At 46.6% G+C, this 27,626-nt stretch overlaps 1 protein-coding gene across 7 annotated transcripts in view; it reads left to right on the top strand.

The window, feature by feature from the left end:
- Positions 1-396: 396 nt before the first annotated feature.
- The window catches only part of ZHX2 (zinc fingers and homeoboxes 2), a 69,183-nt gene continuing 41,953 nt past the window's right edge, over positions 397-27,626 (top strand). For 3 of the 7 annotated variants that reach the window (XM_035556263.2, XM_035556270.1, XM_035556267.2), the window contains exon 1: positions 397-513. The gene's annotated coding sequence lies outside the window, so the exon portion shown is untranslated. Of the gene's footprint in view, positions 514-935; positions 1,010-1,916; positions 2,748-2,849; positions 3,126-27,626 lie in introns of those variants that run through there. The other 4 variants (XM_035556265.2, XM_035556268.2, XM_050709052.1 and 1 more) reach the window with 3 other exon arrangements.

Raw genomic sequence — 27,626 nt, forward strand, 5'->3', positions numbered from 1 at the left:
GCGTGCGGCGCTGGGGGCGTGGGAAATTCGCGCGGCCGGGCCCGGGGCCGCCGGGGGGGGGGGGGGGGGGGCACGGCCCCGCTCCCAACTTTCCTCCGAGCCCAGGGACCCCGGCGGCCGCCCCGGCGGTGGTACCGTATGCAAATACGCAGGCTGACGTCAGAGATCATGTGGCTTTTGGCGTAGATCCCCGCCGATCGAGGGCTTTTTTTTTTTTTTTTCCCTTTTTTTTTTTTTCTTTCCCCTTTTTTTTTTCTTTCTCTCTCTCTCTCTTTTTTTTTTTTTCTTTTTTTTTTTTTCCCTTTTCCTTCCCTTCTCCTCTCCCTCCCTTCCCTTCTTGCCGGGGCGGTGCGTGCGGGTGCGCGTAGCGGCTGCCCGCGGGGGGCCGTGCGCCGCGGCGGGGGCGGGCGGGGGGCGCGGGGTCCCGCGGCCGCGGGCAGCCGCGGTGCGGGTGAGCGGAGCTTTCCCCGCCGCTCCCCCCGAGACACTTCGGGGACACCGCCTTGGGCTCAGGTAGGAAACTTCCCAGGCGGGGTCCCCCCCTTGCTCTCCTTCCCGAGCCCTCCTCGGCCGCCCTCCTCCTCCCTGCCCACATGCGCTTGCGGGCGCTCCCGCCCCGCTCCCTCGCACCCAACTTTTGGTCCTGGAAAAAACTGCTCCGGGAGCCGGCCCGGGGGCTGGGGGGGTGCCGGAGCCTAGAGGGGGGAGCCGGGAGGGTGCTCGGGGTGGGCTTTTAATTGATCGCTTCTTTATTTTTTAGCAATGCGGCTTCTTTCCCCCTGCCCCCCACCCCCACCCCCCCCCCACCCCTCCGGTCCTTCTCCCCGCTGTGCCTCCCGATCGCAAGTTCGGGTGAAGGGGGAAAGGAGGAGGAGGAGGAGGAGGAGGAAGGGGGGGGGGGGGGAGGAAAAAACATGTCTACGTTTGTCTATGTCGACATCAGCAACACAAAATATGGCGTCCGCTTTCGACAGGGCGTTACGTAGAGGCGAGCAGGGCGATTTTGGCGGTGCGGGGTCGCAACGGGAGCCGCTGGCTCGCGGGGTGGGGAGATGGGGGAAAAGAAAAAAAAAAAAAAAAAAAAGCGCCCGGGGGGGGGCTGCAGGCAACGGGCCAGGGGGTCCCGGGGCTGCCGCCGGGCTCCGCGCCCCGCTGCCGGAGTTGGCCGGGATTTCTTCGGCTGCGATTCGGTGGATTTGGGGGGGGGGTTGTGATTTTGTTTTGGTTTTGTTTGTGGTGTGGTTTTTTTTGTTGTTGTTTTTTTTTTTTTTTCCCCTGTCCCCTTTTTGCCGGTGAGGGGGCACCGCCAGGCCGCGGCTCGGAGCCCCCCCCCCCCCCCCCGCTCCTCCGGGGGCTGCGGCCGGGGCAGAGCCGGGGGCACGGAGCCGCCCGCCCCGCGCCGGCCGCTGCCCAAGTCCCCGCTTCGCCGGGGCGTTGAGTTCTCCCAAAACGGGATCGGGAGATTTCGGGAAACTCGGCCTTTGGCACATTGCATCCACTTTTTTTTTTTTTTTTTTTTTTTTTTCCTCAGGAGGGGGTGACTTTCTCTTTTGTTTTAGCAGCTTCCCAAAGCCTGCCCGCAACTGTCTGCTTATTAGATTTTTTTTTTCTTCCCTCTGTCTCGTCTCCGGGATGAGGGTGAAAGCAGAAGGCACGGATTTTGTCCCCTCTTTGCTAGGAATAAAACTTGGAAGCGAAGCTGGGACGTGCTGAGGAGCTCCACCTGCCTGGCTCTGGGGGTCCCTCTGCCCCCTCCTGCCGGGGGGCATCACCCTCGTCCCCCCCTCCTTGGGCTCCCCAGGCACCTCCCCAGTGGAGCATCCCCACCCTGAGGGCAGGAGCTCCTTTTAAACCCCAGGAGCTCACCAGGGCCCTGGCGGACAGAGGGAACCCAGCAAAAGTTTGTTGGGGGATTGGAAAGTGGAGAGCAGGAGGGGAAAAAGCATCCAAAGAAGCAGGGCTGGAGGAAAGAGGGGGACTTGCTGGGTGACGAGGCTCCAGCAGCTCCTGCCAGTGGTGCTGGAGCAGTGGGTGATGCTGGAGGAGCACACAGAGCCCTGCGGGGCTGCACCTCTGCCCACAGCAAAGCTGGGGGCACAGCATGAGGATGTCAGCGAGGCAGAGCCAGTACCTCCTATGTGTTTGTTGTGTCCCACCTCAATTCAGATAATGCAGGTGCCAGCATCCCAGTTCGGGAAGTTTTAGCACATCCTATAGAGGAGAAATGACAGGAACTCCAGCAAAGTCTCTTTCCAACTTGGAGCTGAAAACTAACACGTCAAATGCCTCTACGATATTATTTTCATGAAATGATTGTAAATCATTGCTGCTCTCTGCTTCATCCACTTCACCTACAAAGAGTTGTGATTATTTTAAAACCAGGGATTAAACTTCAGGCCAGTTCATCCCCTGGCTGGAGCCGGGGCAGTTTTATAGGTGCGAGGACGGGCTCGGACATCTCCAGCAGAAACCTCATGCATGTAGCCTTGCTGGGAAATGGCACATGAGCTCCCAGAGCCCGGCTGGATGCGTGGTGTGGTGGTGTTAGGAGACCGGGAGAGGAGTGATTTTGTTGTTTGAGAGGTATCTGTGACAGAAGTGCTTTGCCCGTGTAATATATTCCTGTCCCGGTGAAGCCTTTCTGATGTAGATGTGGCTTCAGCCTGTAGGATGGATGCAGTAACCCTTTGAAACACAGAATTGCAAATTGATCTCCGGGTCGGTGAAAGCCAGCTACTGGCCAGCAGGTTGGGAGAGTATAGAGGCTAAAAAAAGCCCATGCATTTTTAAAGTTGTTGGCCAGTCCTTGTTTTTCTTTAGCAGCCGCTTGTGTGTTTATCCCCTCTCAGGCTGCCACAGTGCATGTGCAGAAACGAATGGCCACAAGCTCTCCTCTGTTTTTCCTCTCTTCTTGTACCTGTGATGAACTCGGTCCCGGAAAGCGCTCACAGATGTGCGTAGCTCAAAGCGATCAGCCCAAAGTCCATGCGATTACTCCCCTTCATAAAATGACGTTTTTCCTGCCTGGCCACCACAGAAGTTCTCCCATCAGAGTTTCGTCCTGCAGCACACCTCTGCTGTAGGTGTCTGGGAGGAGGGCGCTCCTTCAGCTGCTTTCTCTGCAGGTACCACGATTTTCTTTTCTTTCCACCCCAGGGACAATCCACGATTTCGAGTCAGGGGCTGTAAAAGCAATAATCCATGGCAGGAGACATCCCAAGCTGGCAGTGTCGCGTTTTGATTCTTTTTGTCAGGGAGGTGGATTTTATGGTGTTTTAATAAAAGTCCCAAAGGAGAAAACTAGCATTAAATATAGCAAAGGTACTCACTTCTTTTTACATTTTCAAACCAGTTTCAAACTGCAGCAGACTGGAATACAGCAGATTTTGCTCGTCCTCATACAAAATGAGGCTTTTAATGCCAGGCATGACATCACTGTGCTTGTATGTGCGACATCCTCCTTTTAGCTCCGCTCTAACTAGGGTGATCCTCAGGGATATCACTTGGAGTCTCTTGCGGCTGGGGTGTTTTGACCCATATCTGAGTTATTTTTCTGTGTGTCCGCTCATCTTAAGGAACGAAAGCATCCACTGAGAATAAATAAAAGTAGTGTTTTGATTATAATTTGTTGAGAAATGGACATGGTCTCAACTGACTTCCCTGAGACTGTAGCATGGCTGTCAGCGGCAGCAAAGCTGCATTTCCTTTTTATGTGGACAGTGTAATTTGAGTTTTAACTTCCTTTCAAACATAACCATGATCCAGCAAGTGTGCTCTTTCCCTAACAGTTAGTGCAAACCGGGGGTTGTAACATGGCACAGCTCCCTGTTGGTATTCCAAGTAAGTAATGAAATTAAGCATTAAAGGCATTAACTTAAATCCATTAAATAATTCCTGGGATTCTGTCAAGGTGTGTTTGTGTGTGTCATGCCAGCTGGAACAAATGTGTGTGGTGTTAGTTTATTTTATCTCCCGTGTGAAAATTCGTAGGCCTAGAGTTTGGTAGATGTCATTGTAGGGTGATGTTGGAAGTAAGTGATAATTTGGGGGTTCTTAGGTAAAAGCTGGAAGAGCTGACCATTTCCAGAACATTGCAAATACTTTTTAATGCACGGTAGTATCTGTTAGTGTGGTGCCCCGAGGTGGGAATGATGTGAACAGGGCCCTTGAAAGATTAATCCAAGAGAGTTCAATTCCAGCATTGCTGTCCTAAGGCAGTTCAGAAATTGCCATCCCAGCCCTCCCTCCCAAAAACACCATGGCTTTACAGATCGTAAGGTTTGGGGGGGGGGGGGGGTGTTGTTGTTGTTTTGTCCTTGTTTTCTTTCTTTTGGTTTCTTTTGTGTTAGGAGAGAGACACTTCAGGTTGTTTTAAGAAACACTGTGGTTTCCAAGTTAGGACAGCACTCAGCAAGCTATTCTCTGTAACTATGAGCCCCCCAAATGGCTCTGAAACGAAAACTGAGGTCTCTGACTGCAGGAGTTGCTGTTTTATGTAAGCCAGCCAGTACCGTGAGCATGTTTGTGCAACTGGGAGGCCTGGTCCAACTGGAGCATGTAGGGTGTCCGCATGAGGTATGTGAAAGATCCTCTGTTGTTGGTTTAGGGGTTTTTTTGTTAGTGAGTAGAGGGTGAACCAATGCAGGGAAGCAGAGGAGGTTTTGGCATTGGTGAACAGGAGGGGACCTGTGGGAAGTCCTCCTGGGGATTTAATCTGGTGGGTGTGGGGAGTTGTGACAACTTTCTGCAAGGAGCCACGGCCTGTGCCAGGGTGGTGGAAGCAAGGCCTGTACAAGGAATTTGGTGTCATGCTGGTACTGATCCTCCTCATCATAGCTCCATCTCCTGCTTACATCTTTTCTTCTCTGTGACCCCTGGGCAGGCTTCCCAGCAGGGACATGATCTAGCAAAGCCGAGCCTGTTGACCATCAGCTTGCCCTTGGAGATAACTTTTGCAGACATTTCAGGTGTCATTTGCACAAGTCCATAAACCATGGGTTAAAAAGCTGTGGTCAGCACTGTTGAGCAGGGATGTGGTTGCCATCCACACAAGCTCTGAATTGATGTAGGTCTCCTCCTCAGGTTGCTTATAATCTCTTTAAGCAGGGCACCCAGGGTCTAGGTGGGCTTGAGCACTTTGGTGGGGTCAGCATCCCACAGCCATGCCAAGAATTTGCTCCTCGAATTTTCTCATCACGGGTTTATCCTCCCAAAGCCGGGCAGTGAGCTGGATGAGCTGCATAAGCACAAGATGCCCTTTTGCTTTTGATACGAGCATTTCTGCTGGTGGGACATGTGCTGCCCTGGGCTGATTCAGCATTGTGGCAAATGTCTGTGGCACTGTAGGAGCTTCTTAAGTGGTATGTGTATATATATATATATATATATAAAGTACTGCATTTCAGTGATGTGATTTATGGCATGGTCCCAGCTGGCACCAACAGCGAGGACAATTAACTTCATGTCAACAGTGGGAGGGGTGGGTTGGGAGCTTCTCCCCCTGGCTTCTGTGCCCAGGTTAGGCCATCATGGGCCTGAAGTCTTAGTTTTCCTTGCCTATTTTTCTCCCAGTCTTCCTATCCTGACCTTATTTCCCCTCTTAGATACTAAGTGCTTTTTAAACTTGCAACCTCAAGTTACCTGTGGATTTTGGCATCTCTTTTGTTGTTGTTAATTGTCTATTGTTCCCACAATTTTCTATTAAGTGCTAAAACTGCATATTTGACTTGCTGGATCCAAAAAAAAAAAAAAAAAAAAAAAGCTAAATGGAAAGAGATTTTCTTGCCTGTTTTGAGTCAATGACGGTAACTGAGGAAGCCTCAAGTTCAGAATTATTTAACCTCTTGTACAGCCTGGTGAGTAGAGGAAGAAGTCAGAAACCTGATGTGTATCTCCTACAGCAGAGCTTTATAGGGGAAAAAAAATGTGATTCCTTTCTTTTTACATGGAATCATCTTGTGGTTTTTGTTTTTAAATAGCACTCCAAAGAAGCAGGCTCTGAGCGGCTGCTAAAGGCACCATCAGAGGAGTTCAGTAAAACCCTAGTATTTCTCAAGAAGTCTGTGCCCCGTCTCTTTGCCTTCAATCTACGTGTTCCCTTTTCTCACTCTCCAAGCTTTGGAGGTCTTTTTTTTGTATCTCTCAACCTAAATTCATGCTTATTAATTTCAGTTACTTTATGTTACACTTCATTCAGACAGCAGAAGTGGGAAAATACTTGGATTTTTGTTGTTGTTGTTTGGTTGGTTTTTGTTTTGTTTTAATTTGAGGTCATAAGTTTGCTTTGTTTCGGATGCTGCAGGGTTTTGGGCACTTGGCTGGGGGATGCCAGGTCGAAGCAGACTAGGACACTGGCATCTCCCAGGTTTGCTGCCATGCTCAGGAGTGCTGCTGATTCACTCTCACAAGAAATAAAGGAGAGTCCTGATGGTTCTGGCCTGAAGTGTTTTTGACAAGATGCCTTCTCCACCCCTCTTTCTGCCTCCCACCTCTAAAGCAAATATGTTTTGTTGTGGTTTGGTTTTTTTTGTGTGTTTTTGTGTTTTTTTTTTTCCAGCATCCTCTCCAGCACGAACTGTCAGGCACTGCAGGGAGTTTTTCCTTGTCTTTTGTCTCTCCAGAAAGTGATTTATTTAAATGATATGCTCGGAGCACGCTGTCATTGCAGGCTTCAGTGCTTGTCGCCTTCCATGCCTTGTTATAGTTTCCTTGAAATCCATGGAAGATCAGCCCAAGGTGGTTAGGCAGTCCTTTATCCTGCATCTGTTCCCATGTCCCCGTCAGGCATTCCTGGGGCATCTCGTGCAGCCTGCCACGTTGACGATGCCGCTTGTCATTACTGTCGTGCGGCACTGCTAGATGTTGGGAGGAGTTGTGGCCTCACAGTTCGAGATTTTAGGGATCTCTTCCTCATCTATCGGGACAGCGTAGCCTTTTTCAAGGCTATGAGAGCCAGAAACCCTTTTACATGAGCTTTGAGTAAAGTTCCTGATCTTTCCAACCTGGGCTCAGGTACCAGCATCTTGTCAGGAAGGCACCAGCTCCACTCTGCTACTGTTTTGAGGGTTAAATTTAATTTTCTTTGAGAAGTCAGTGGTGATAAAGTGCTGAAAAAGCATCGTGTGGGGTTTCCAAGTCAGAGACAGCATCTGGGGATGCTGCATGGGAAATAGAGCACAGCCGTGCGGGGCTGGTGCTTGCTGTGGGCCTGCAGGATTTCGCAAGGAGGCTTCCAGGTGCAGAGCTGGTGATGAGCAAATCATGATCTGTGGGTAGTTTCAGAGGAAACTGCTTCCTTAGGGAGCCTCTTCTTCCCTCTGCCTGTCCGGGATCTTCTGGCCTAAGGAAGGAATAAGCTCTGCATGTGTTTTAAAGCAATTAGAGTGACAAGGAAGAGCAATGTGTTAGTTAGGAGGGAGCTGTTTTCTTCAGCTACACTTACTTGGCATCTTCTTTTTGTCTGGAGTTAATGTCCTCAAGTTTTGCCATCGCTCAAGCTCAGTTTATACAGGGCTCCTCTCCTCTGCGGATGTGCCGGAGTCCCGTCTGTGTGACCCGTGGTTATGTCAGGGGGATAGAGGTGGTTTGGGAAGCGTTCCTCGAGGCAAATACAAGTTTCAAAATCTGCAGTTAATCAGATACAGGAAAAAAATGTTAGCTTTCTGAAGCATTTTGCGTTCAAGCCTAAATGTTTTTAGACCATAGAGATGGTCTTAGCTCTCCAGCCCCATCTCTTCTCACTTAGTAGAAGATCAGAGTGCCGAGGTGGTGGATTTAAAGGTAATCTCTTGAAATCTGAACTCATTTTTTTTGCTCCACTCTAGCTCCTTTGCAAGTGGAAGTTCCTGTTCTCCCCGTAAGGCACCTGCAAGTGCCTTAAGAATGGGAGCTTTCAGCAGGGCCAGCAGCTCCAGCTCCCAGCGGTGCCAAATGCACCTTGCTGCAAAATCTCCAGGGGATGCACATATACATGCTTTTTGGGAAAATAATAATATAATAAAGTCACAAACCTCTCCTTTCATCCCCTCCCCAGTTTAGGAGGAAGTATGTTGTTCAGATCATGTTTTGCCTTTTTTTTTTTTTTTTTTCAGTATCCTCTTCCTTCCCCTCCTTTCCTTTCCCCATTCCCATAGCAGTGCAGCACATCCCTTTGGGCACAGGGTGCTGTCTGGGCAGGGTGCTCACTGCCCTCGTCCCCTACTTCCCAGGCTGTGCTTCAGGGAGCAGCAAGCTGTGAGCTGCCGGCTGGCCCGAGCTGATTTTTTCCGTAGTAAATATGAGCCAAGTTCTTTTGAAAATTCACGGTGGGGTACGGCCTGGGGCTCTTTATAATTCCACGTACCAAAAAAAGGCCACATTTCACTGTGGCACAGCATCATTCAGTGCCTGTCTTTAAATAAGCAGTCTGTTCAGTAGCTTTCTACTTCTGCGCAGGGGAAACCGTGGCAGGGAAAAAGCTTTTGTGGCACACGGTGGAGTGAGGGACCTGCTCGGTGATGTGCTATTGAATGCGAAGCACCCCCTGGAAAGTGTGCGAGCTGCATTGCAAGGAGGATATTGGGTGTTTAGTGCTAGCACTGCTGCCTCCGAAGATTGGTTGTGATGTGGTAAATAGTGTGTGGTACTTGCTGGCCAAGCTTTGGGGGCTGTTTGTGGTCTGCTTTGCTTACAGAAGGTATAGGGCAGCAGCTTGGGGATGGGAATTAGCATCTGTCTCTGCCACCTCTCTAACTTCTTTTGTATGTTTTGTGTGCAGCAGTGCAAGGTGCAGTTTGCTGCAGTGTGAAAAGGGTGTATTTGCACAGGAAGCGAGTGTGTTGATTATTGAATTCATACCTGAGCCTCCTCTCTCTGTCCATTTTCTGGGGTCACAGCTGGATCATGTACTAAAGTCTGCTGCCTTGGACCCGATGCGTCCTTCCACATCGCCTCTTGCTGGTTCAGCCCCACTGGAGGACCCTTCCTCACCTCCCTTTCACAAGGTCTGCAGGACAGAGGAAAGACCTGTGATTTGCCACAGTTTATTATGTTTTTTACAACCCACAGATACTCATCTTGAAACACTGGTCACCTTCTGCTGTGGCCCCTTGGCTTGGGTTGGGTTGGGTTACAACTTGGTGAATTTTGGGCTGGCAGTGTGATGGTCCTTGTGCCTCTGCTGTGCTTTAAAATCAGTTGAAAAGCACTCAAAAACTTGGAATCAGCAAATTTTAACACAGTATTGAAATTTTTAGAGTAGCTAGCAGAGGAAGAAAAATATCACAAATCTTGTTTTTTGGTTTTGTTTTTCGTGAAGCAGTGAGACGACTGTGGTAGAAACCCAATTAAGAAACACTTGCAATTGGGTATTTTTTCAGTCATTAACCTTTTTTGGTTTGTCAGTGATTTTAAAGTATCCGTTCTTAAATTATCTAAAACATCTGGTTCATGCCAGATGAGGAAAAGCCCAATGCACAGCTGGGTTTGGCAGGATTCTGCGCTCATGAAGTTTCATCCTTAACATGATTTAAATAGTTCAAGGTGTTAAAGTCATTAAATCAAGGTTTATAACAGCTTTCAGATGCTCCCCAGTTAAAGCAGGAAGGAATGTTACATGCTATGTGTTTTAAAAGGAAGCACTGAACGTTCTTTGCTAATTATGTACTTTTTTATTAAGTCCAAGTAGGTTGTGTGGTTTTTTTTGAGGCATGTTTGGCAAATGATAGTTTTTAATCAAATTACAGAATAAAATAATTGCTTCAAATTGAATGTAACGAACTCTTATTTTACAGGTCGTCATACAGTGAGGATCTGTTAAGGCCACCCTTGATCTGCATTGAAATTAGGCAGGCAGAGTCTTGTTTGAAGGCAAGCAAAGCCAAGGACCAGTTTTCTTAAAAACTAGAAGACATCATTCCAGGAGGTGCTTGTCCAGAAGCACAGGCTTTAGGAGAAAGCAGGGTGTTAGAGGATAGAGAAGCCTTTTGTCTGTTCAGCAGGTACCAGCAGATAGATTAGGCAAATTGTCGTTAATGGTTTGACGAAGGGCCCAATGCTGCAGCCGTGTTTGACTTCAGCACTGCTTTGCAGCTCTGTTCTGGAGGGTAGGATGAAGACTATAGCTTTGAAATTAAGCTTTCCTTTTCCTTGTCTTCTTCCTAATAAATTCTAGGCTCCTGACTGCCAGTTGTGAGTGGTACAGCCTAAACAGACGACATGCAAACTTTTGTGCTCTGTTCTGAGGCATTCGTGTAAAGTCGAGACCTTGCAAACCCCACAGTTTGTGGGCTTGCTCGTTACGGAGATGGGTCTGTGCTGTCCTTATCCACCTAGGGGTCTTCAGGGAGTCTCTGCGCTACAGACCCTTGTGGTTTTTTTGCAGGCCATTATCATTTGTTTAGCAGGAAGAGCTTCATCTGTGCCAAGCCAGTTCTGATGTGAGCTGAAATCCAGGAGACTGACTGTGGGAGCAGCAGGATTGACGTAGGCTGCTTTCCGATGGATTTGACTCTTGAGATCGGACTCAGAGACCTGCGTCCCCTTCCCTGAATGGCACTGCTCATGGGGACCCGTCCTCCTCACCCCATCTGCTTTCCTTGGCTGTAAGGCCGGAGCTGCTCCAGGCTTTGCTGGGTGAAGCTCTCTGTACGTGGAGTTAGCAAACGGGGACGGCTGAGAGACGCTCACTGTGTTCCCGTCTGGGAACACGCAGGCAAGGCGATGTCAACTCAGAGGCATGAAAGAGTAAGCAAAGCAAAAATACCTTTCCACCGAAGTCCTCGCTGTATGCAAGGCTGAAATCACAGGAGCCGTTCTTTGAAGTCAGCTGCCTAGTTGTGTTGTGAATTTGGCTTTCAAGGCACAGCTTTGAACACGTAGCTGAGGCCTTTGAAAGCCCCAAACCTCTGCTCTTTTTAGTGACATTTTTACATACATCCATCTGCAGGGCACACACATACTTGCACACACGCATTGCATGTTCCTACCTGGACATGCGTTCGGGACAGTGTTTCAGCTGGACATAGTCCTGAGTTTTTCTCCCCCCAGCAGATGTGCCTGGAGCATCGGGACAGTCAGTGCAGACTTTTTGCAGCAGTCTCCATCCCTGGGACCCACCACTGCCGGGTCCAGCACAAGGGAGCCGTCCCCTGGCTGCCACCACACGCAGACAGGCTGGGTGCAGTTCTCCTGGAGGTCTGTGTCCAGCCCCAGGGTCCTGTCCTGACGGGAAGGATCTGATGAAAGGATCAAGCCGTTCCTTTGCGCTATCACACTGTAGTGAATGGGCAAACACTTCTGTTCTCGTCTTGCCTTTGCTTCTGAGATCATCAGCAGCTGTTTCATTAACTATTAATGACCCGCTCATTAATGCTGTAAAAGGCTAGGACCAATCTCACAAATTTTCTGGACTCTTCCCCTGAAATATTTATGACTTGCTCACTATGCAGAAGGGCAAGAGCAACAGCAGAGAACATGCCTCCAAGTTTTGTTGAGCATTATTAAAGAGCTCATGAATATGAAGAAGCTGGCAGGTTCTCTCTCTTTTTTTTTTTTTCTTTTTGTTTTTTTTTTTTTGGCTTGCCAAGCTTGCACTGTGTGTCTGGCTGCAGGGGTAGGACAGACCCATAGCAGGCGCTCGCTGAAGTATCGCTGCTTCAGCTGGTCCCTTGGTGCTCCGTTACTCCAGGCAGCTTCCTATCCAGGCTGACCTACTCTTGTGTCTGGTCTTCTGCCTCCTTAGCAGAGTTTTGGCTGCTTTACTTGTGATCGGTCAGTCCTGTGGTGTTTCCTTTGCACAGTGCTTGACAAGCCCCAAGGTGTAAAAGTTACATCCAGGGGAGGTTATATTACCCTTGCTTAATAGATGGGGAAACTGAGGTGCAAAAATTGAACAATTTGTCTGGAATCAAGCAATGGAAAGCCAGAGGATGGAAATGTTTTTGCAAACTGTAATGGTATTTTTAATTGAAGTCTGGTTAGTGTGAAAGAGGGAGGATTCAGGCTAGGGAAGAGTTTGTCCCTAAACAGACAGGTGGTGAAACAAAGCCAGGAACCTCACAAGGATCACCAAGCCTCATCTGAAGCCATGGCTACAAGTCGTTCCTGGCCCACACCAAACAGAGCTCCTACGTGATCATAGAGATAAGCGCTGAGTAGTGCTTTCCCTGGGAAGGTGCCAGTTGTTTTAGCTCCCACCAGTACCAAGAAGCATGTCATTTTAATGTCTTTTCCACGTGCAGCTGCCCCTTAGAGTAAAAAGCCTCCGGTGTGTTTGGAAGATGGAGAGTATGTCAGGAATGACCAGCTTTTAGTGCTCTTCAAGCTTCTGGACTTGCAGATAGCACTGGTGTGGAGCCTGGCAGCAAGGCAGATCCGTATCAGGAGTACTCCATGGTAGAACTTTCTTGTTACTACTTTTTAGAGTGTGACTATTTTATCCCACATCATATGAAAGGACAAGGGATGCTTGGTTCTTTTCCTGGAACCATTACTTATAGCTGATGGACCAAAGTTAAAATGGATCCGGGATGGAATTTCAAAGTCCTGTCCTTCACCAGCGTCGTCTTCAAGGGTTTAGCTTAACACCTTAATTTGTACTGCTAGGACAAGGTGAAGAGCCTGCTTAGGTAGCCTGGTGGTAACTAGAAGCTCGTGGTAGCACGTGGTCATGCCATGCCCCGTATGACTGCAGCAGGCCCTGGTGGGACCCTATTGTCACATCAGACTCCGGGAACATGCCAGCAGCGTGCTGAATGCAGCTTGGTTTTGACCTCAAAACTAGCATAGTTGTCTCTTGGGAAGACTCGTGGGACTCTGCAGCTAGCATCCAGATTTTGAGTGACTCTTGTCACTCATTGAAGCAATTCCTCCACAAGCTGGAAAATGGATAGATGCAAAAATAGGGTCTCTGCACTTTTGCTGGTGCAGTTCTTCCGGGGGCAGCTGCAGTGGAGGCTGCAGAGCAGATCCTGGTCAATTTTTTTAGTTACCCATATTGCCATTACCCCTCTGTGTATAGACCTGCTCTTTTCCTTCTGAAACATCTCCGCTGTCATCCCACCCAAGGGCATAAATCTCCTAAGTTTTGGGAGCCCTTTCCTTACTTCTTCCTTGGTGGTTAGGAGGAATTATCCCAAAACAGACCCTGCTCCTCTCTCAATTTTGCATTGAATCACAGGTGAAGGATGTTGCAACATCTCTATTCCTGAGCAGAGGGAGGACCAACGTAATTCAAAACGCTGTGTCCTGTCCCTGCCAGAAGCATCAGTGATCAGGTGTCGATGATGTGAGAAAGCATGGTGATGATCAGCATTTCCAATAAGCAGAAGTTTACGGTGTCCTGTGAAATAAGCGGAAGGGGGAGGCGTCTCCAAGTGTCAGCTTTGGGATCTTGGTGTCATAACTTGAACTTAGAGAGCCGCCAGCAGCCAGAAAAATTCCAGGTGTGTCTCCTGCACAGTGCTGAGCTGCGGGTGACACTTCAAGGGAAATGTGTGTCTGTGTGCACTCTCAGGCAGATTCCTGATTTCAGCGCTTTCAGGCTGAGGACTGGACCACGCTTTGGAGGATGCTGAAACTCATCATTCATCTTCCTTTTTTTATTTTACCACTGTATTCCTGTCATGCTCCGTCAAGATGAAAACCATTGCTCGCATTTTCAAACAGTGGTGTCTGAAGTCTAGCCTTTGAAATGTCTTAGCATCGAAGTGATCACTGGAGTGCCAGTAGGTCACTGGGCCCTGTGGTTCTCCAGCATTTTTTACAAAAAAAGACCTCGTTCATTAGCTATATCCATATTTGCCTTGTGTCCCCGGGTGGGTACCCAGGTTTTGAAGTGTTACCTTAAATTGTTATGAAGCCTGATGTACATTTAGGTTGATGGGTACTCCAACCAGCAGCCACTTTGGGGCACAGTGAAGTCTTACTCAGGAAAACGTCATCAAAGCCTAAATTAAGAGGAAGAAAGGATAAAATCAGCCTCATAGCTGCAGGCTTATGGGTAGAAATGGAAGAGCTGGTCAGCTGGCTTAAATACAGTGGGTCGTGGTTAAGTCTGGGATGAAGCTGTCCTGTAGGATTTTAATCGTTCGTTGAGATGTGTTAGTTTCTCTCTGTAACAGTGAGCGTTACAGCTTCATCCTGCATGCCAAATCCTTTCCTGAAACAGTGCTAATCTGGAGTTTACAGGTCAGTGAAAACTCTCCTGTTTGGCTTTTTAATAAAACCTTGTATTTCACAGCATCAGCATCTCAACGCTTGCTTTACAGTGACTGGCAGTCGCTCCCGTGAACGGAGAGGCTCAGCGTGGAAAGGCACGAGGGCTGAATTTTATGTTTTGTAGAACACAGGTTGTAATGCATGCTGGAAAGTTAGATCGCATCTCGCTTTCTTCTGAAAATAGCTTGGGGTTAAGCCATGCCTACAGCGCAGACTTTGCCAGCAAAGCTGTACTGGCCAAAAGCGTGAAGAGGTGTGATTCCTGAGTGACACAGCCATGCTGGCACAGCCCCAAGGCAAGGCTTGCTTGCGCTGGGAAAAACCACCCTTCCTCGGCCCTGCGAGCTGGTTGTGCTGCGCTGTTGTAGAAGGTGGGCTTGTTGCAATGGCTCAGTCTACTGCATAACATTTTGACAGCACTATGTGGGTATTCGTCTGTTGCTGAAGAGCTTCTGGTGTCGTGGGGGTCTTAGTTCCTACAAAATTTTTAAAGGGATGTTTTCACATCCTCCTTAGTATCGGAGGTGAAAGGCACATCTTAATGTTGCAGGTCCTCTGCTGTCGGCTGTCTTTGTGTGGCTGGCTTTGGTGTCCCTCCACTCGCTGGGGCAGGGCACAGCAGCTGTTATTCTGGCTGTGCACGACTTAATACTGTATAACGTTGCAAGATCCAAAAATAAAAGAGGAAAAATATGCAGACGGAGGAAACAAAGCACCAGTTTACCTCTTGGACAGAGCATCTCCCTTCCCTCTTCCCAGCACAGCTTTACCCCCTGAATCCTGGAGAACAGATAACTCATTTGAGTTTTTACCACCTACTCCGTCTTTCCACAGAGTTTTAATCTTTGGCTTCCTTCAAGAGCTGATGTTGTTACACTGCTACTGCAGGTCCTTTGGTGAAGTACTGTGCCTTTCTTCCCCCCAGCATTTTAGAGTTACACATTTCTTTGCTTGAGGAAAAAAAAAAAAAAATCAAGGTCATTCTCAGCGTCATTAGGGAACCAGAGAAAAGAGCAGTTCCTCATTTTTTTTTAACCCCATCTCTTTTTTTTTTAAAATGTTGTTTTTTTTTGTTTGTTTTTTTGTTTGTTTGTTTGTTTTTTAAAAAAAGCTCCTGATAGCTGTGAGCATATTTTCCATCCATGCGTTTGTGATGCAGAAAAGTTTTCTTAGAAGAATTACGTGCAGAAGCAGCGAGGAATAAAAATGTTATGTACATTTTTCCATGGGGAATTAAAATCTCTCTTCCCATGGCCCTCACTAGGGCATTACCTTCCTGCCTGTCCTTTTCCTTCAGTGTACCCATGTCCCCACATTGCGAGTTACTATCCAAATAGCTCGGTTTCTCAGTACAATATCAGAGGCTCTGATTTCCAAACAGGTCCCTGAGGATGTGCCAATCGAGTGCGACGGATGGCAAAGGCCTCAGCAGACTTGCAAACCTCTTATTGATGTTTGTTTGTGGTTTTTAATTTACCTGTTACCTTTGGCAAAGCTAGTGCAATAACTCAGTCTGCTGGCATTACCCAGCTAAATTTCAGATCAGATAACAGTGTATTGAGATGGGATTATCAACAAGAAAACATTAAGATCCCCAACTTGGTCTCCATGGGGAACGTGGATTCTGACTTGAAACAAATATGTGGCAAGGCTGCGATTGTGGCTTGTTTTTCTCCCAGAGTAAGAATGGGAACTGTGTCATCTTTCGTTGTCTTTTCCCTGATCCAGTGAAAATCAGCATTTTTTCTTTCTGCAAAGTAGACCCAAAAATGGTTCTGCTACAGCAAATGCAGTCAAAATGCAAAGGCGCTACGGAGGAGCTGGGTCTGAAACACTGAAATGTGATTGCTCACCAGCGAGTTTCCCACATGTATATGCTGGTGCTGTTTGCAGCTGTGGAAAGCAGGGATGCTTGGCTTCCTGGGGCACTAAGTGCTCATGTTTAGCCCATCCCAACAGATCACAGGGCACAGGACCTCATTGTAATATCCTTAATCACTTCTCATTTCCCTCTTCCACCCGGAACTCACTGTTACTATAGGGATGCATACAGGCACCTCAGCACTCAAAAACAACGCTCACCATTTTTACCTGTTTATTGATTATTTTTTATTTTTCCTTGAGGCTAAACACTAAAGACAAATAAGTCAATGAGCAAAGCATTTAAATGAATATGCAGTTATTATAACTGATATCAGGGCAAAGGAATGCAAACAGGCCAGTGTGTGGCTTGATGTTTTTAGCTTCTGACCCTCCATCCAGTTTTTTATTTTGAGCACAGGAAAGGGCCAATATATGACCATATGCTTACAAAATGCTGGTTGCAAATGCATTCCAAACAATGTTGTCATAGTAATGATATGTCATGTATGTGTCACGTTTTATCACATCATGAATGTATCCGCATGACTACAAAACTTACTGTGTTTTCTTGTCCTATTCTTTGCCACAAATATTAAGAATTGTTTCCAGTATATATCTGTATCCATTCTGAATAAATTGGAAATGTGATTTCACTTTGTTCAGTACTGTTGGAAAATTCATACCCTGGAAAATTTGCAAGGGTATTGCAAGGAAAATGTTAAGCATGTGCTTAAGCATCATTGATGTTGATCAAGTTAAGTGTGCACTTAAGCCTTAGGAGCTATTGCCTCTTTCCAAGCATTGGTCTTAATGCAGGTTCTGAAAGAAGGGGAGTTGATCTCTACTTAAAAGGTTGTGAAGATGGAAGTGCACCTTGAGGGGAGCAATAATAAGCCAGAGTTGATGCAGGTAATGCTGTGAACATTATCTTGGCTGTACCTTTTCATTTTCCAAAGATAAAATCCTTTCAGCATGATCTAAAGATTCCTTCAATTTTCAAAATAAAAAATAAAAAAATCTTCCCTTGTGATTTGTTTTCCCTTATTTTTCTTGTCATGTAATCGCCTTCGTGTACTTTTAACAAGGTTTTGAAGTTAACACTACTTTGAGGCAGTGATATCTAGGCCAAAGAGGTTCGCACCTCTGTGGTGTGAGTGAGTTCTTGTGATTTTTGGGGAGGGAGGTCTTGTGATCAGGACGTGGAGGAGCAGGCAATCAAGGCTCCCAGGTCCAGATTCGATCTCTGTGGCTTTCCCTCTTGTGAGCCTTTGGCAAATGAGAGAATAATGCAGACTGCATATAATAATCTTTAAAATAGATCTCCTTTGGGGAGAGTGTGGATTAATTAACATTTCAGAGACGCTTTGAGTTCCTTTGATAGGTGTTGCAGAAATGCAAAAGTGTTGTGTTTTTTTTCTTGCTAGACGTAGGCTATCTAAAGGACAGATTTTAATGATGTTGATTTACCTCCTAAGAGTTCTTTTTCAAACGGAAGACTATTTAACTTCTTATGTATGTACCAATGTGGAGTTTTACTGCCATTGTAAGCCAAATAAAATATACAGTGCCTGAACCAAGGCTGGGTCTGGTACCTTCACTTCGTGGAGGTTCATGCTGATAATTTGCCACTAGCCTCAGGCCTCTGATAGCAATTTGCCAGATGCTATACCAAGCCTAATTTGCATCTGTATTTACATAAATGCTTTAATTAAAATTATATGCACCGAGCTGAGATAGATCAGCAGCACTGCCTGCTATTTGTTTATGTTCCCTGACAATAAAACCCTACCTTGGCTGCTGCTTACAGATCATACAACCTGACAAGGCAACTTAAGGTGTGGACTAGAAACTGGACAGATTTCTAGTTCGACTCTACTGCAAAACAAGGAGAGACCTCAATCTTCCAGAAATAAATTCCGCCTTTATTTTAGCACCAGAGGTGATTTGAACATCTTGATTCCAGCCGTCAGGTTTGGTCCAGGATGCTCTAGGTTGGGTAGTGCTGTGTAGACATGATCTGTAGCGTCTTGCAACCCATGTCTACTTTGTCACATGTGAAAAAATGTGAAACCCTCTGAGTACAGTAGAAAAATATTTTAAATACAGCTTCCGTCACGAATAAAATGTTTGCTGTTCATCTATGAGCAGAGCATTACAGAATTCTTTGTAGAGGTAAGAGCTCTAAATAAAGGTATTTCTGGGCTCAAGTAAGGTCCTGGTCCTTTCAATGGGACATGTGAAAGCTTGTGGCTGAGTTGGGATCAAGGCAGTGGAGACGCTGACTGAGGCTTTTGCTTAGACTCCACAGTTAATCTGGAAAATGCTAGCATAAAAATGCAAATAAGTCAAAGCCTGAGTTAAATTGAAACTGTACAGTTTGCATTGGGACAGCAGAGGTTGCTCTGGTGACTTGCTCTGGTCAATGTCACTGCCGCTCCACAGTTATTAGGAAATCATCACAAAGTGTCACAAAGGAGACTAATAGCAAGGCAAAGTTACTTAACTTGCTCGATACCAGGTACTTCCAAGCCACCATTTCATGTTTTGAGACATAATGTATAGATCTGAGTATCCGCAGTCTGTTTCTCAGGTGACCTGTGGCGACCACCTTGTGTAGGGTGACTTGCCATGGGACGGGTGGCTGAAACTTGCTTATTGAAGTTCATGTGCAAGAGCACAAGCATAAAAGATGGCTGTATTTGTTGCAAAGTGGCCTAAATGTCTAAATACAGAGGCCATAGGCAGGCTGGGCAGGCAGCCAGGGGTGTGAGACGTGCAGGGCAGCGAGGGGTGTCCAGGCCTGTGGCCACCAGAGATGGCAACTGGGGCCTTCTGGGGGCCATGGCAAGGCAGTGCTTTGTGCTGGGGGAACATGGGAGGTTTAACTGGGAACAATGAAGCCAAACTTCCAATCAGCCTTGCTTTATCTCGTCAGTAATAAAGGAATGAGAATACCTCCCATTTTAAGTCCGCTACCGTGGTTGGATGCTGGTAGTAACCAGGTGTTTCCAACCTAAGTGGAGCAGGAGAAGGATGGGAATGTGGCACATGGGGTTATTCTGGAGCTCGGGAGAAGAAACTTCTCCCTGTGGAAAGCATCCTGCTAGAGTAGGATATGTGTGTGGGAGGTTTTTAATTTTATGTTAATATATGCTCTGTAGCAACCTTGTTTGGCAGGGTGGCCTGGTGCTCGGCCTACCTCTCCACCATCCCTGCTGCATCGCCTGGCAAAGAAGTGACAGGAGCCCTGCTCCTTTCCTCTGCCTTGCAGAGCAAGCCCATTGCAACCCCAAAATGGTCACTGGTGGGAATCTGAGCCGATATCCCAAGTTTTTTACCTCTACTTCTCCCAGGATGATCTTAACATATTTTGCATGAAGTGGGAGCCAGGGAGCAGAGGAACACCATGTGCAGCCCAGGGTGGAGAGAAGTTTTTTTTTGAAACCACGGTATCTCTCTGATTTTAAAATTCACTACTAATGCATTGAGTTTACCAAGCACTGTAAGCCGGCCATTAATCAGCCAGCCTTGTCACAACCTGTACATATTTTAAGAATTGTGCCAACTGTTACTGCTTCAGTGATACCTAGAGATTTGGTGGAGAGAAGCCTGGCCTAATTTTTTCCGTGCAGCTAAGGAGGCGTTTTCATTTCCCTGTTTAGTGGGACTCTCCCCAACCTTCTTTTTCAAGGCATTTTCTTTGAAAGATTGCAAAGCTCAGAGCAATCAATTAATGCACAGTGGAAGGCAGAAGTCTGGGTGTAATATAGCAACAATTCTGCAATTAGACGTGTATTAAAAATTGCACTTCAGCATGGCTTGGTTGTGAGCAGAGGGGCAGCCTGTCCCAGAAGACAGTGATCCAGCCCCTTGAGCTTATTGCCAGGAGGCAAGCAGGATTTAGAGAAGCACCTCCTTGGGTGAGCCTCCTGAGCAGGAGCTGCATTCATGAGGCTCCTCAGATTGAAATGGGAGATGGTGAAGGTGGTTAGAATAAAAGTAGATGGAGCTGTAGGTGCTGGAGCAGGGTGGGGAGCACGCGGTGTGGCAGGGAGGTGCTTGGGAGAGGGAACCACCAGCCTGGTGTTGGAGTGTAGTTATTCGTGTATCAGAAACCGTAAATCTGTTAGGTTGGGTTTTGGGTTTTTTTCGTGTTACACAATTGCTGTGGTGGAAACTATTACTCATCTTTCCATCTCAACTCTCCAGACAAGGAAAACGGAGTGTAAAAATGCAACTCTGACAGAGCTTAGGGATCCATCCTGATGATCCTCTAGTGCCAGAGTGGTGTCCCAGAGCCAGGAAGGAGTTGCTCAGCTGAGTCAGATCCCTCTCAAGCTCCAAGTCATAGTGCGCGTGCAAATGTCCCCACTCACCATGTGCCTGGATCCCTGCAAAACCAGGTCTTGCCAAAGCGTGTGCCCAGCTTCCAGCAAAAGCAAGCTTGCTGATCAGGCTCTTGGGCAACATTTAGTTATTACCAGCATTGCACCACCAACAAAATATGCAAAAAGCATCTCAGAATTAAAAGGACTGCGTCCTGGAAAAGCACTTGAGAGCCAGTTCATTAGCTCTTTGTTTTTACCAGGAGTTAATTAGACTTCCCAAGTACTTTATAATTTTTTTTCAGCTGTCATCTGGAGTCGCAAGCAATTTTTTGAGTCACTGCTACTACAAACTGTGACCTGTTGCTAGGCATTGTCCTAGAAGTGCCCCTTCTCCATTTCCCACCTATTTGTGCAGATAGAGTTGATAATTCAAGATATCTGCAACAGGTCACCTCATCCTAAATCAAAATCCAGTGTTTTTGTCACCTGAGGTCAGCTCTTATTTATTATTTCTATTACAGAGCACCTCAAGACAGACATTGGGGTTGATGAGACAACATAAAGCAAAACTGAAGAGTGTGCCAAATAGTTCATAACCATGGAGCAAGACTTGACAGAGGGCAGAGAAATGGAGAGATAAATTAATGATAAAATGTGTGTGTGAGTGTTTTTCTTGTGCTTTCTCACGTCAGCTTTTCTACACATTGTCAGCTGTCTAAGTTCTGTGCATGTAACAGCAAAGATATTAAATAGTATATAATAAAAACTGAAGCAATGTGGGAAAACGGCATTTACTGAATTTAGAAATTGATCCAGATGCTCTTTTGCTATTAGACTTTTTTTTTTTAATCTACCTTTTTGATTTGGAGTCACCTAGCAAAACTAATCCTTGGCTCAGGTGGATGTTTGGCTTAAGTTCTGATACTCTTTTTTTCTTCTTTTTAAACTAAAAAAAAAAAAAAGTTTAAAAAAAATGACATGGTATTTGCACAATCAACAGAAAAGCTGACCCAGATAAAAGTGTGCAGAAATTGGTTTCATGCCCTAGAACTTTTCCTGCATGCTTTTTGATGCAATGTATCTGATCCTTCAAAAAGGAGGTAACACAGAGTGATCTCAGCAGCTTTGAAGAATTGTTCTGGAAGAATAACAAGGAGCAGCAGAGAAAGGGGTGTGCACGTGTGCTTTTTTTCTTTTTTCCCGTGTTAAATATATTGTGAGAAGGAAGGACTTAATGTCATGTTGCAGGTTATGTTGAAAGATTGGATAAATTTTGTATGAAATCCCTTTTTGTCTGATTTTTAAGTGGTGAAAGCGTTTCTCCTGAACAGCTATTCACAGTAGGATGTGAATTGCACTTTATCTTCCTTGGTTTGAACCTTTTCCTACCGGAGTGTGTGGCAAAGGCGTGTTTAAATAGTAGCTGGATTTGCTCTCAGAAATGTAATTATGCCCTGGATCCTGAGTCAGGTAGAAGGCTGTAAAAAGCATCGTCTGCTACAGACATACTCCAGCGCAAGACTCCAAATCTTAATTTGATTCAAATACAGCATTTAGATCTGTGGAAATGTATAAAAGCTCCTGCCTGAATGTATGTCTAAAAGCTCCAATGTCTGAACCTGTATTCCTTTGGCTTCCAAAAATGCCTGAGGGTGTTCGGAGGTGTGGACCTGGAGGTGTAGCAAATCAATGTTCAATACAGCCGTCACTGCCATGAGGGTGATAAGTGGATAGGACCTATTTGTGGGGCTGAAAAATTGGCGGTCTATGAGGATAAATTTTTGTTCCATCTCTTTGTATTCTCTGCTTAAAAAAAAAAAAAAGAAAAATCTAGCTGGAGGGAAAGGATGGGCCCCAAGTTACTGATTCCTAACAGAATACGCAGATGCAGTGCCCAGCCTGTGCTGGGTATTGCCCGGATGGGGGGAAAAGTCCACAAAAGCAACTGCTGCATGAGTTTTCCCAAAAGCCTTTCAGTCCTAGGGGTGAGCAGAGCCATCAGACCCTCTGAGTGCCCACCAAGCCTAGGGGAGCCACACCAGTACAGGGATTTGTGCTGCCAGAGGATGCTAGCCCTGTTAAGCTCGTCTTTCCCAGGATTTATTTTTTTCCCTCAGATGCTGCTTTTTGGTGCTTGGTGTGTGCAGGATTTCTCCTTTCCACAGCATTTCTGCAAGTGCCATCACTGGCGCTTCAGCTACAGCTTCCCAGATGTTGATACGTGCTCTTACTGAAAATAAGAGACTCAACAACACCTACTGGTGCTAGTTTTCAACAGTAGATGAAACACAAACACCGTTACTTGAAAGGAGTGAAGTGATTTCTTGCTTTATGTTTACACCCTATGCTCATTTTGTTTCTCGTACCACTTTTGCACTGACGGCTGCTGTGTTTGGCAGGAATTTGCAAACACATCGAAGCTTACAGCCAAAAGTAGGAATGGTCTAAACAGCCGGAAAAGGGAAACCCCTTCCTCTTGTATTTATTTTTATAGCAGCAAAATGTAGTTGCTGGCTGGCCTTGGTCTGTTTTTTGTTGTTGTTGTTTTGGTTTGGTTTTTTTCCCCCTTTTTTTTTTAAGTTGCCTTTCTTTTCAGCTTGGGAGTTGAGGGAAACAAAGGAGGAACGAATTAAGAGCAGGAGAAAGAGTGTCTGCTGCATGGCTGAACCTCATTTGGTGAGGAAATCAGGCTGAAACTGGAGAGACCAGGCCAAATCCAACAGTACTGGGTGGCTTTAAAATGTGTCATCCTGACGGTGAATCGAAGTGGTGAAAATAGGTAGTGATGTTTCTGGCTGCAGTCTGATTCCAATCGGTTTGTACACACAGGGAGCGATGCTGCTTGCCTGCTGTCTGCATCATTTGCCATGCATTCCTGTGGGATCCCTGCTACAGGCAATCTCGAGTGATAACCCCTGTCCTTTCCAAATCGGCACGTGTGTTTAAACCGTAAGGTCTGGCATGCGTTAGCGTAGTTTTGCTTTCTGTTCACTTCAGTTGTCTTTTCTCTGTTGATCTTTTCCTCTTTAGCACTGCCATTGTTAAAAGCTTAAATATTTGTGGAGGGTAGGAAGGAGCGTGTGGTTCTTGGCTGGGTCCCCAATGTACGACATTCTCTGTGTCTCTAAAGCAAACTCACTTGATGACACCTGGATGGATCTCAGCACCAGGGCTCGGCATCCCTTGGAGTTGAAAACTGAGTAGCAGATTGATAGCGCACAGCTCATTTGTTTAAAACTCAAATAAAAATTACTGCTGTACCTATGCTGGGCAGCAAAAGTGTCCTGCAGCAGTGCTACTGTAGCAACCACTGTGTTGGAAAACAGTTATCAGTCATGGTTTTGGCAGAGGAGAGTTGGACAACTGCTTTCCAAAGGCATTTATTACTCTGGGCGAGCCTTTACTGGCTCGTCTCAGAGGTAACTATCCAGAGGGTGGCAGTCTGAAATGGAAGGGATAAGAGGAGTAATGTGAAATAATTTGACTCTACTAAAAGCCAAATAAATTAATGATGGACTTTCTCCTGGCCAGGAAGCATTCTGCTACAGGACATCACTGAATTTTCTTACACAGACAAACATTCTTCTCTTTGCTTTAAAGCCCTTGCTGCCAATTTAAAATAGTATACGAAACTGAGATTTCTCACCCTTCAAGAAAACGCTTTGATTTGTTGAGGGAAACTAGGAACAGTTAAGAAAATAGAAAAGAAAGTAATATGTCTTTCTCTTGTGCTGACATCTTCAGCTAGGGGATGTGTTGAAAAGCGAATGTAATCGGCTTTGAGCGATGCTTTCCCATTCTTTTTCATTTGGGTTCAGTCCTTTGGTTCCCACTGAACAAAACGATGGCAAGGTGAGGTGCAAAGAGGCTGTATGACCTGAGTGGAGACACGGCATGGATCAGGAACTTGTGCTTGTGACTGTCAGGCTGCCAAGGTGGAGGGGTCCCTCGCAGGAGTCTCCTTCTCTGCCCGTGCCATGCCAGAAGCTACGTCAGCCTTCCCGCTCCCAGCCTCACCTCCGTCGCACCCGAGGAGGCTGCGGAGCCCCTGCTGTGTATCTCACCATCCCTTTCAGTGCTGGGGAAGGGCAGCCGAGTGCCCAGTGGGATAAGGACGAGGTTGCTGGGGATGAAGAGGTGCAGGGACATCCCCAGGCACCAGTCGCATGGTGTGGCACGTGGTGCATGTGCTTACAGAGACCTCCGGGCAGTTCTGTGGGGTTTTGTTTTGTGGTTTGGTGGTTGTCGTTGTTTTAACGGCTTTTTCACTGCATATTCAGTTATTTGATGGAAACTCTGGACTTTTGTTATGGGTTTGTCTTAGGGATAGGGGTGGGGATGGTTTAATTAAACTCTACGCTGAACCTTCCAGCTCTGCATTCATTATTTGCACTGCAAATAGAAAAACTGTGAGGTGGTCTGGTTTGGCCCGTGGTAGGACTTTGGCTACGCCAGGAATACTATCCATGTGTTTCCATCCCCATGTCTTTGCTCAAACTGTGCTATTCTTACATTATTTAAGCACATGTAGATCATATGGGCACACATAAGCTTTATAAAAGTGGGTAGAAGTGAAGGATCGTCATGACCATAGTCTTCCCTTTCACTGAGGGTCCCCAGACCTGGGTGAACATTCGAAGAGGAGCTCCGTGGGGGAGCAGCAGCACACAGCAGTGCCCCGCCAGCCAGCAGCTGCCGGGGAGCTCGGGACCCGCCAGGATAATGGGAATTTTCAGCACGCCGAGACAGACAACTTCCAGGAAAGCTTGTATCTGCTAATCATGCCATAATAACAGTCTGCAATCTCCAGGCTGTAAACCACCCATTTCCTACACAGCTGTGAATATTTAATTTGATAGAAGGCATTTCTATTCTAGTGCTCAAAGTAATTCGGCTCACTAAGGTTGTAATTTTTATCATGGTAGTTTTTTAGGGAAATCTAGATATAAGCTAGACGGAAAAGTTAATAAATGCCTATTGGGGTACAGACACCAGGGGGTGAGGAGCTGACTTGGACTTCGTTGTCCCATGGCCTTGATGTCTTGGGCAGGGCATGGCCAATAGATGGGGGAAGCCAAAAGCCACCAGGCAGGTGGAGGGATGAGGACTCCTCCCCATTGCATCTCTCTTACCCAACCCTTAGGACCCCCCAAGCCTGGCATTTTGGGGCAGCCAGAGATGGGAGCGTGGTGATGGGTCACCAAAGCCCCGTGGGGCTGCTTGCAGCTGGTGGAGGGTTGGCGTTGGAGGTGTGACCTGCTCCACGTTGATGCTTCGGGCAGACTGGCAGTGGGGATTAAACTACCCAGTTGGCATCTTTCAGGAAAAGAGGTTGAGGAGGAGTTTGGGTTTTATTTTTCTTCAACTCAAGTGCAGCTGGGGAAAGCAAGTGCTTTCAGGACTCCCAACTCCATTTCTCTTTGTAAAGTGTTCTTTTGCAAAATTGATAATTTCCTTAGGTTGAAAGAGTCTCAAAGGAACTTTACTGTCAAGCTGCAAAAAAGTACAGCTATTTCTCTTCTCTGCCCTAACGGCAGCTCTGGATTTACATTTTAGTTCACTAAAGATATTTCAACGATCTGTTTTTTGGGGGGAAATCTCTTGCGAACAATGAAAAATAATCCCATTTTCAGGTGGTTAGCGCTGTGATGTTTGGGTTGCAGAAACCTGCTAATGTTCGTAGAGTGACACACTTTAAAGTCTTTCTGTTTGTTTGTGGTTTTGTGTTTGTTGTCGTTGTTTTGACATGAGATGCCACTTTTTTTTTTGGAAAGCATCGAGAATGACGAAGCGGGGCTTGGGGCTGGTGGTTGGGTTGTGCCTGCTGGTTGGCAGGCGGGGAAGGAAGGAGCTGGAGTTGTCCTCCCTGGGCTGCAGGCCAAGTACAAGCACACGGAGGCGATTCCTGTGAGTCAGATGGTGCGTGGCAATTCATAAATCACCGTCACCTGTTCCGTACGGGTGCTCGCCGGGACACCACGCTGGAGCCAGCAGATACAAATCTCTCCCGTTCCTGTCCGTGACCACGCAGCTGTGTACGTGGCACACGTAGAAGGCAGCAGGTTGTGGTTCGAGGGCAGTGTGGCTACGCATGCACGGGTGCCTGTCTGTGGATGGGAGAGATCTGTTCTGCCTTCGCCTGGCCCCGTAGCTGCGACATACTTCTGCAAAATCACGTTTTTGTGGAATGAGTGCGGCTTCCCCTGACCTGAGCTGGTTTGGAGTAACGCAAGAAGCATTTCAGGAGCAGCCATTCAGGTGTAGCTGCCCGGGCAGGGGAGCTCCGGCTGAACAACATTGGGCAAGACCTCATTTCTTTGTGTTAGCAATTACCTACCGGATGCAAAAAAATATTTGGCATTTCTGTGCAAAATGTGTCGTGACTACTTCTTCCACAATCGCCTAACTCCAGACTTTCAAAAGCAGTAGCAGATCTCCCAGAACCGTGAGGCTGTTTGTAAGATCTGAGATATGTATGCGTATATATGTATATATGTATATTACCAACTCGTTTCTGAGCTGCTGTCTTAAATCATGCTCTCATAGCCACAAGGGGTAGAAACTTTTTCCGTGAATTCTGAAGAGGACTGCGTGGTGCGGCACAAGAGTGAGGGACTGGATTTAATCACCCTGGAGATTTCCTCTTGCTTTATGTTTCCTAAAGCTGGGATCCTCACAGAAACTTCGCTAGCTGAGTCTTTAGGAAAAGCACCAAAAATTGTGAGGCTCATTTTACAGTCCTAAGAAGCAATGGCACTTTATATAATGTATTTATTTCAATTGACTCTCTAACCAGAGGTTAGAAATGAGGCTACTTCGCACTACAGGCAATTTTGTTGGTGGTTGAAATCATTTTATTTGTAGGGGCGGTTTTGGTCCTGTTGGGAAGACATGGGGTCACTTTTATGCATTGGACAGAGCACTGAAAAGGCAGGATTTCAGAGAGTGGATTCAGTGTAAGATAACCAGAATAAGCCCATTAAATACAGAAACTGCTTGGCACCAGCATTGTAGCCCAGGAGGGGAGAATTGAGGGATTTTGACCCAAAGTTCTGGTGCCAAGCAGTTTCTGTCCCTTCAGCAGGTGGAGGTGTAAACATCAGTTTCTCTGTTACAATTCAGTGAAACTCGTATTTTGCCTTACTTAGAGATGGAGCAAAATGGGAAGCAGTTTCCCTTTTATCTATGAATAAACATGCAGCTTCTTCTATTCTAAGCTCTTAAAAAAACATTTTTGGT

This window comes from Cygnus atratus, chromosome 2 (genome assembly GCF_013377495.2).
Source record: "Cygnus atratus isolate AKBS03 ecotype Queensland, Australia chromosome 2, CAtr_DNAZoo_HiC_assembly, whole genome shotgun sequence".
NCBI lineage: Eukaryota > Metazoa > Chordata > Aves > Anseriformes > Anatidae > Cygnus > Cygnus atratus.